Below are 10048 nucleotides of genomic sequence, written 5' to 3'. Positions count from 1 at the left end.
GTCCTCCGCGTACACGGATAGGACCTTGTGGCGGCGGTCCTGCGTGATGGAGCGGGGCAGGCCTGCCATGACCAGGTTGAACAGGAAGGGGCTGAGGACCGAACCCTGGTGTAGCCCGGAAGTGATGGGGCGAGGACTGCTCAGGCTACGGCCTACCCGGACCTGCATGGAACGGTTAGAGAGGAATGAGGTTATGAAGCATTGGAGTTTTTCTCTCACCCCCAGGACGTCTCCTTGATGCTTCGCCTCCTCGAGGTTCGACACCACGTCCGCAATGGAGTCTGCGGTGCAGCGGTGCCTGTGGAACCCTGTTGGCGGCCTCTGCGATCCAGGTGAGGCGCTCGAGTGCCACCGACTCCATGGTCTTGCAGGCAGCCGAAGTCAGCGAGACTGGTCTGTAGGAAGACAGCTCCCTGGAAGGCTTGCGGGGCTTGAGGATGGGGTCACGACGGCTGTGGTCAAACACTCCGGAATGTTGCCGCTCGAGCAGATGTCGTTGAACACGGTCAGGAGGTGGGCCTTTTCCGGAGCATCTAGGTTCCGCAGCATCCCAGGAGCGCTTTTTTTTTGACCGTTGGAGGGCCATGTGGAGCTCGTAGGGGGTGATCGGGTCGTTGCACAGGGAGGTCGCGCCTGCAGAACCTGCAAGAAGGGGTGGGTGGCTGGCCGGACACTGGGAAGGGGGCCCAGTGCACGGCTTGGACCCGGGTGGGCTGCCTTGGTGACGTGGTCGGCCGGCTACTCTGCAAGTGCCTGGTAGGACACACCCCGGGCGACTGCAGCACCAAGGACTGGGTGGCGATTGGCTGGGATCTGGAGCAGGGATCGCAGGAGGCGCCAGGCCGTCGCCGACCACCGGGCTGAGTGGATGGATTGGCAGACACCAGCCCATCCCTCCGGAGCACTGCGGTTTGCCTGGCGACGGCAGACCGCTTCGATCCGCCGGTAGGCCGTCCAGTCCGCGGACAGCGACGTTCTCTCCGCCTTCCATTCAGCACGTATCCTGGCAGCTAGGAGGCCCAGCGGACGGAGGTCGGGGGCTGGGGCCCGCGCCGTGGTAGAGCAGGATACGGTGGCGCCCTGGGCACAGTTGCCAAGGAGGGCCAGTAAATCCCCTGCATGGGGAATATCCTTTACGAGTTCCCTGAACAAGGACCACTTAGTGACTGTGCACTTTTTCTTTCCGTCGCCTTCAAGTGGAAGGCTTCATGAAGATGGGGAAGTTGTCCGAGCCCAGGGAGTCAGCTGCTGTTTCTCAGGAGTAGTGGCAGGCGTCCAGCAGCAGGGCGAGGTGGATGATGGACGAACGTGCCAGACGAATGAAGGCAGGGGCCGTGGGCTGCAGGACCCGAAGACTGGCAGCGACGATGGCATCCAGGAGTTTCCTGCCTCTGGCGGTCGTGGTTCCGCTGCCCTATTCCCTGTGATGAGAATTGAGATTTCCACAGATTAGGACGTCCTTACCAAGACGTGCATGAAGGGCCGTGAGGCAGGTAGGATCCCAGGGCACATTGGGAGGGAGGTAACCGAGGCCAATGAGGTGTCTGTGTTGCCCATTCGGACACGCACTGCACAAATCTTCAAGTGGCCCAGGTCAGGGTCATCCACTGCCAGGACGGTATAGGGGATACCGTTCCTGACATAGATGACCGTACGGGGTCTCTCCTGGGGATGAGCTTGGTCCAGGCAGGGGGCGTCACTGCAGTCCTGGAGGGAGCAACAGGAGCGGCCCGAGTACTCTGTGTACCTGAGAAGGCGGGACACTTGGGCAGGGATCCGGATCTCCTGAAGTGCCAGCACATCGTAGTCTAGGGATAAAGAATGCAGCGCGAAAAGACAAGGACAAACGAAGAAGTGGACAGGACTGGCGCTCCAGTCCTGTCCACTTCTTCGTTTGTCCTTGTCTTTTCGCGCTGCATTCTTTAACCATGATCCCTGACCGACAAGCCCAAACAGCCGCTTTAGTAGTCTAGGGAGCCCTGCAAAACGAGGTCTTTATCGGCCAGGTAAGCACATTCTACTGCATGACGCGTGGCCTTGAGGTGGTTTCGTTACGACGAGCTATGATGGCGGTCGGTACGGCTCTCGGCAGCGAGAGCAGCCCATGGACCGCTTGCGGGCCCCTGAGGTAGGGGAGAGCTGCGGCAGGAGGGATTGGACGGTGAGCCGCAAGGGGGCAGTCACAGTCTGTTGGGTGTCCTGGGCCGGCGTCCGGGCTGGGACCTGTACAGCAGGGCGGGAGGGCCTGGCGCCTTAGCGTAGTTGAGCCCTCCGATGACCCTGGCTGTCTCGGACCCTAGTTCCCTGGTGGGCTGCTGCAGTTGGTGGATCTGGGCCATGGCTGCACGTCAGGCTCCAGGGTCGGCAGTCCTGCGAAGAACAGTGGTTACCTGACTCTGCTCCTTCCAGCGGGTACAGGTAGGATCCGCTGCACAGTGGCGCCCGCCGCAGTGGAGGCATCGAGGGGCTTCAGCCGTGCAGTCCTTGTGGTGGTGGGGCCACTGCGGAAGGTGCATCGCTGGGGTCTCATTCAGGAGGCGGCCACGTGGCTGTAGCCCCCGCACTGGGAGCACAGCATGGGCCGGGCTTTGAAGGGGCGAACCCGGAACTGCATCCCGGCGATCTGAACCTGGACCGGGGGGCTGCCGCAAAGCGAACGGTGACGGCGTGACCACGGCGCCGGATGCCCAGAATGCCGACCGTGGCCTCGATGGTGTCTGCGACGTCCCTGTCAGTCACCTCTTGGTCGACGCCGAAGATGGTGCCGATGCAGCCATCAGGACGGGAGGCCTCAAAAGCTGGAACCAGAGTGGACAGCAGGGAGCTGAGGCCCAGAAGAGCAGCCCTGGACTCCTCCCTAAACATCTGCAGCTATGATGTTTATTTTTTTATTTATTTATCACCATACCCACAGCGCCATTGTCTGGCATTACAGTGAGGGGGTTGAAGAAAAAGTACACAAATGCCACCGCGTGCAGGTGGTTACAAAAAAAAAGATAACATTGAGATAGAAAGAACACGGAATTATTATACATCAAAAATGTCACAGCATGGAAGAAAATGAATGATTTGATAATATGGACACTAATTCCTCAGGCAGATTGTTCCATTTCGAAATCGTTTTGGGGAAAAAAGACACTTTAAAAAGGTCAGTCCAGCATCTGTATTCTTTAACTTTAAGTGAATGATCTCTTCGTAAAGACACGTAATCAGGGTTGGCTATATATTTGGTTCTGTCTATTCCAGTTCTTGAATGAAATATATTATGAAATAATTTTAAACGCAGAACTTTCCGATGTTTTTGAAGTGAGTCCCAACCCAAAGCTTTTTTCGCGCTCGTTACACTAAAATATCGCCCATAGTTATTGAAAACAAAACGAACGGCCAAATTCTGAACTCTTTCTTGCTTTTGAACATCAAGAAAGGATTTCGGATCCCAGTCTGTGCACGCATACTCAAGTATGCTTCTAACATTTGTATATACAGCAGTTCTTTAGTCTTTAAAGGGAAAAGTTTAGCGTTACGTCGCAGGAAGCCCAAAACACGACAGGCTTTGGCAGTAACGAAATCCACGTGACGATGCCAAGACATTGAACTTGTTAGATATACACCAAGATATTTAAATTCCAACACTGAAAGCAGTCTGCTATTATTTATGTTATAAGTGAAAATATGAGGAACCTTCTTTTTAGTGCAACACATATTCACAGATTTTTGTAAATTAATATGCATTCTCCAGTTCTCACACCACTGGGCTACTTTACACAAATTCTGTTGTAATGCATCGCAGTCACTTTGATCGTTAATAATTCTATACAATACACAATCGTCCGCAAAAAGACGCATGTATGAAGAAATACCTGAAAATATGTCATTCATGTAAATTATGAACAGTAGTGGGCCCAAGACGGATCCCTGAGGCACCCCTGATGTTACAGACACCTCATGCGACTGTTTCCCGTTGACTACAACACATTGACGCCTAAAGCTCAAATATTCCATTATCCACCTAATAACGTTCTCATTTATGTTGTACCAGTATAATTTTTCTATCAATAAGGAATGTGATACAAAGTCAAAGGCCTTCTTAAAATCTAGAAATATACAGTCAACAGAATATCACTTATCCAAAGCACTTGACAGATGATGTTCAAATTCGGTAAGCTGGGTGACACACGAGTAACCACTGCGAAAGCCATGTTGATTAGTATTTAATAATGAATGTATGCTAAGATGATTCATAATATTAGTATAAAACACGTGCTCTAAAACTTTACATAATACACTAGTCAAGGACACTGGTCGATAATTTGAAACATTCCTAGGTCCCGCTTCCGGTTGATCCGGACCTCCATGATCCATTACTCCAGGCTGGGCGTAGAGAAAGGAGCTTAAGCCCTCCTTCACGACGTCCCGGAGAAAGAGGGACCTCTGGAGGGGCCGGAAGAGGACCGTGGTGAGCCGGAAGCGGCTGCGAGCCGCCAGACGCCTGGGTTTCCGCAGAACCTGGATCCAGCCCCCTGCTCCACGGTGGTGCTGGCTGCCTGCAATAGGAGAGGGGGCTGAGAGAGTGAAGGCTCCCTACCTACCTGTGTAGGGCCCTGGCCGGAGGACGAGAGGAGATTCCTCAGGGAGAGGCTCCGGTGGAGTGGCAGCACTGGTGCTGGCGGACACACCACAAAGTTGCTGAGTGGCCGCGATGAGCAGCTTCTCCAGGGCTTGGGACTGCTCTCCCGCGGTCTCTCCTGGAGGTGGAACCTCTGCAGTGGGAGCGTCCAGGAAGGGGGGGGGGGGTGACAGGGCAACCAGCCAGCTCATCCAGTACCACGTGGGAGGGCGGTCCATCTGCAGGGGAGGTAGAGGACAGTGAGTGTTCAGGTGATGTGGTCACTGTTTCCTGGAGGTCCCCTGCGGGCGAGTCCTCCATAGCCGTGTCCAAGTGAGGCTTTGGCTTGGTGCGCCGGGCTTTCTTGGGCTGACGCCTGGGACCTGGGGGCTGCTCTGGGTGGTCCTTCAGGAACTAAACCGCTGGCGAGTGACGGCCGGCGAGGGAGAAGAGCTGCGCTCGGGCGACTGGTATCTGGAGCCAGCGAGGGAGTCCAGCAGGCTGGCGGTAGCCTGGCCACAGGTTGGTGGAGGGTGAGGAGGGGTCTTGAAAGGGTTCGGGACGTCCGGCGTTTTTAGGATGCTCTGGCCCTTGTTGACCTCCTCCAGAACGGCCCCTACCCACAGGCGGAGGTGGCGCAGGAGGACACGTGGGTCACAGGCCATGCTGGCGGACCGCTGGTGACAAGATGTGCGCCTTGGGCTGCGGGAGGGGTGGTTTGTGCCAGGGACCAGCTCGTTGCTCGCAGGGTTGTCCTACATAGTGGTATGATGCCTCCGAAACACCAAAAAACACAGAAAACGAGCGGGTGGGGAACCCCGCCGAAAGTGAGACTGAGGAAGGGACGGAGAGGTGTGGTAAAAATGGGATTGAAAGAGTAAATGGGAGAAGAAGGCTTGTGGTGGAAAGTAGTAGGTTGAAAAAAGGGGGGTTGAGAAGGGGGATTGAGAATAGGGCAGAAGGAAATGCGAAAAAGCAACGAGAATAACAAAAACAACAAGGGGGGTTGAGAAGGACGGACAAAGAAATTCAGAAAAAAAAGAAATGAGAATAATAAAACAACACCAACAACAAAAGAGAACCCTTGGCCGAAAAGAAGAAACTTGATAGACAAGTAAACTCGTAAATAGAGAGACGGTTGTATGACTAGAAAAACGCTAGAGAAAATGAGGAGGAAAACGGCTGTAGAGAAGAAGTAAATGCGTGCATAAAGCCGTGTTTAAGGGGATTAGTTAGAGGGTAGATAAAACGGAAGAACTAAGAGACAAAGTCAAAAGGTGTGTTGAAACCCGCGGAAGAAGGACGGGCAAAAGGCTAGAGAGAACGGAAAAACCTGCTACAGCGACGGGCTGGCAAGGGTCCTGAAGAGGCACCGGGGGCTCCACACCAGGCGGCTGGGGTGGAGATAGGGCCGAGGAACAGCTGATCAAGACAGGCAATCCAAGGACCAGGGCTCCAAGGCACAGGGAAGACACAATCACAGGGAGCACAGGATGGCGGAGGGCCGCGGGCGCCGGCGGCACACGCCGCGGCCGCGGGGCGCTCAACCACGTGCTCCAGCGGTGCAAACGTCGTTCTACTCCAGGTCGGGGCGACCAACGAGATGCTGCGCAACTTGGACGCGAAGCAACGTCAGGTCATCCTGCAACAGGCCAACATGATTTGGGAACGCGGGGCCCACCCTGAGGATTGGCGTACGGCCGTCGTTTGTCCCATCCCAGGTCGCACTAACAACTGCGGTGGGTAAGCTCATGGAGCATATAACTGTCGCTCCCCCCCCCCCTTTCTTTCCCTCTGCCTAACCTCTCCATGTCCTCCGTCTCACGCTAGCCGCAGCTGAGGTGCTTCAGGTTTCGATGGCAGACGACCCGGCTACCAACATCTTTTATTTGCATTGTTATCTTTATTAACAAATAGCCACTAACAACAACGCTGCGATGGATCCGAAAATCACATATCTACATCGAGGCTAGTTTTTCCGCATTGTGTAGCATGAAGTAGAGAGAAGAACTAGAAAAGGAAAAAAAATAATTCAAAGTGGCTGAAAGCTTTGCTTCAGGAATATTGATCGGCTGGCGGCTCTGAATGTGCAGCGTACTGTTCACTTTAAATTATAGCGCGCGGAATGCACTAAAGCGCCTGCCACAACTAATTAATTAATTAATCGGCTCAAATATGCATGGCATGAATAGTTTTCGAATTTAAAAAATAAAGTTTTAAGTCCCATTCTCACCTGTAGAGTCTGTCTGCTTCAGAAATCACTTGCCAAAGGACTGTTGCCCATTCCGTGGTGCACTTATGGATCCACTTTAACCGGGCAAGCCGCGAATAACCTGAGCGCGAAAAGACAGAAAGAAGAGCGAGATAAGCATAAAGAGAGCAGAAAGCAGCAAAATAAATTGCACCTTGGGATAGTGGACAAACTGAACTAGACTAAAAGACCATTCACGCCTTTTTTAATGAATTCCCCTCGCTCTTTATGAGGATTAAAAAAGCCAATTGTTCACCGAAATTCTCGGTCCAAGAACTGCCGACAAAAAACTCCCGGAGCAGCCCGTAGCTGGGCGCACGAAGTGCTCATTCTGCCGTTGACAACAGCGCTATAAACCTTAAAAAAACCTTCTGTTTTTCCTGAGGCGCTTCTCCGAATTAAATTTAGTCGTGTGGACTATGATATGCGTTTGTCTGGCTTACACAGCTGCCAGGAGTCCTCTCTGAAACACGCCGCGAGTGCAAATCAATCTTGGAATTAAAAATGTGCACAAGTTGCTTCAGTACTTTGGCAAGCAAAAAATTCTGCTCTCTGCTGCTCTCTTACACCGATCATTTGACACAAGGTGCCAAAATGCAACATAGCAGTTGGTCCGACTTCTCTACTGTAGTCTTAGTGATTCGAGGTAAGCGTGTTATAATTATTAAGGAAGCGCTGAATAAAAAATTGCTCATGAAATTTGGTGCACACTTGCCGAATAGATGCGAAGTATAAATTGGCAGATAATTCAATCACGGGAACTGGAACAGAAAGACTACTGTAATGGGCTTAATTTTCGCGAAAGCCTAATTTTCGCGGTTTTTGGGAATCGCGTACAACTCGCAAAAATTAGTTCCCGGGAATAATTTGGGTAAAGTGTCGACTCGTAATTCGCTCCCCCTCCCCCTAAAGAAAGAAAACAGTCCTCACGCCTCGTGTATTCAAGATGTATTTGATGCATATTTACGTGGCCAGGTGCAATTAAAGATAAACTAAACGTAATTTACTCCCGTACAAAGGTATCTCTTCTGCGCAGTGTCAATGAAACCTTAGAGTTCACACACCTTTAAACGACCAATCCGCGTCAATGGGCTTAATCACATTTAGTGCTAGCTCCAAAATTATGTTCATTGCAGTTCGGTTTTGCTCTATTGCCAGCTGTGTATGCACAGCAGAAGGACGAAACTGTGCCTGGCGAACGAGGGGAGTACTACGAGGTGTGCGACTTCTGCTACGCGAAATTTTTGTGCCCGCGAAATATTATTATACTGCGAATTTAATCTCATTCGGTAAACTTTTAAGCTCGCAAAAAATAGGTAGTTTACAATACTTGCCACAACAATGGGCGCTTTCAACTCGAAATTATCTCTAATGCATTTTCAGCGTGGCATCTCTCGCCTGAGCTACTGAGGACCACACAGTGCAAAACAGCACTTCAAGTGGGCGGGCGGTGATGGTGTGATATTTACGTTAATTGGTTAATTGGTTAGGGTAAATTGGTTTGTTCATAGAAGGTTGCGGCCAAGTACTCCACCAGGGTGGCGAAATCCAGTTCTGGTGAGGAAGTGCTTTGTCGGTTCTGGTCACCGAGATCAGGCCGCACTCCAGGCCTGGTTGCAATTCCATCGACATGCGGAGTTTTTTTTTAACCTGGTGGAGAATTGCGTGGCACCGGGATTCGAGCCCCGATCCTCTTCCAAGCGAGGCGGATGCTCTACCTCTACGCCATCGCTGCATCTGACTAAGAGACAAAGAGGGCAATGTCATTAGCAATATGGATAAGATAGTTAAAGTAGCCGAAGAGATCTACACAACTCTATACAGTAGCCAATGTAATCAGAACGTTACTGAGAGAGGCTGTCGAGCACACCGTTGGGACATCCCGCCAATAACGAAAGAAGTAAAGGAAGTCTTAGGAGCAATGCAAAGGGGGAAAGCAGCTGGTGAGTATCATGTAACAGCAGATTTGTGGAAGGACGGAGGAGAGATTGTGCTAGAAAAACTAGCCACCCTGTTTACGCAATGCCTTGTGACCTCAAGAGTACCAGAAGCTTGTAAGAACGCTAACATTATCTTAATTCGTAAGAAAGGAGACGTCAAGGACTTGAAGAATTACATACCGATCAGCTTACTGTCCGTTGCTTACAAGGTATTTGCTCAGGTAATGGCTACTAGAGTAAGGACAACCTTAGACTTCAATTAACCAAAGGATCAGGCAGGCTATCGTAAATAATAATCGACAATAGACCACATTCACACTATCAATCAGGTGATAGAGAAATCAGCAGAGTATAACCAACTCCTATATATAGCCTTCATTCATTACGAGAAAGCATTTGACTCAGCGGAAACCTCAGCTCTCATGCACGCATTGCGGAATCAGGGTGTGAAAGAGTGTTATGTGACAATATTAGAAGATATTTATAACGACTGCAAAGCTACTATAGTCCTCCATAAAGTCAGCAACGAAATTCCACAAGGAAAGATGTCAGGCAGGGAGACACGATCTCACCAATGCTATTCACCGCCTGCTAACAGGATGTATTCCGGGGCCTGAAATGGGAACAGTTGGGGATAAGAGTTAATGTAGAATACCTGAGTAATTTACGAACAGCTGATGACATTACCTTGTTAAGCCACTCAGAACTTGAACTGCAAAGCATGATCAATGAGTTAGACAGGCAGAGCAGAACGGTGGGCCTAAAAATTAACATGCAGGAAACCAAAGTAATGTTCAACAGCCTAGGAAGGGAACAGCAGTTTGCAAGTGGTAGCGAGGGGCTGTAAGTAAGAAGAGAATATGTCTACTTAGGGCAGGTAGTGACCGCTGATCCGGATCATGAGAGGGAAATAACTAGAATAAGAATGAGGTGGAGCGCGAATGGCAGGTTCTCTCAGATCATGAATGGCAGTTTACCAATATCTCTCAAGAGAAAGGTACACAACAGCTGTGTCTTACCGATACTCACCTATGGGACAGAAACGTGGAGGCTAACAAAGAGGGTTCACCTTAAGTTAAGGACAACGCAGCGAGCTATGGAAACAAAATGGTAGGTGTAACGTTCAGAGATCGGAAGCGGGCGGAGTGGCTGAGGGAACAAACGCGGGTTGATAACATCCTAGTTGAAATCAAGAGGAAGAAATGGGCTTGGGCACGGCATGTAATGCGAAGGCAAGATAACCGCTGGTCC

This window comes from Amblyomma mixtum, chromosome 3 (genome assembly GCF_055824585.1).
Source record: "Amblyomma mixtum isolate Tamu chromosome 3, ASM5582458v1, whole genome shotgun sequence".
NCBI classification, from domain to species: Eukaryota; Metazoa; Arthropoda; class Arachnida; order Ixodida; family Ixodidae; genus Amblyomma; species Amblyomma mixtum.
The sequence above is the reverse complement of the archived record's forward strand: the minus strand, read 5'-3'. Positions refer to the sequence as shown.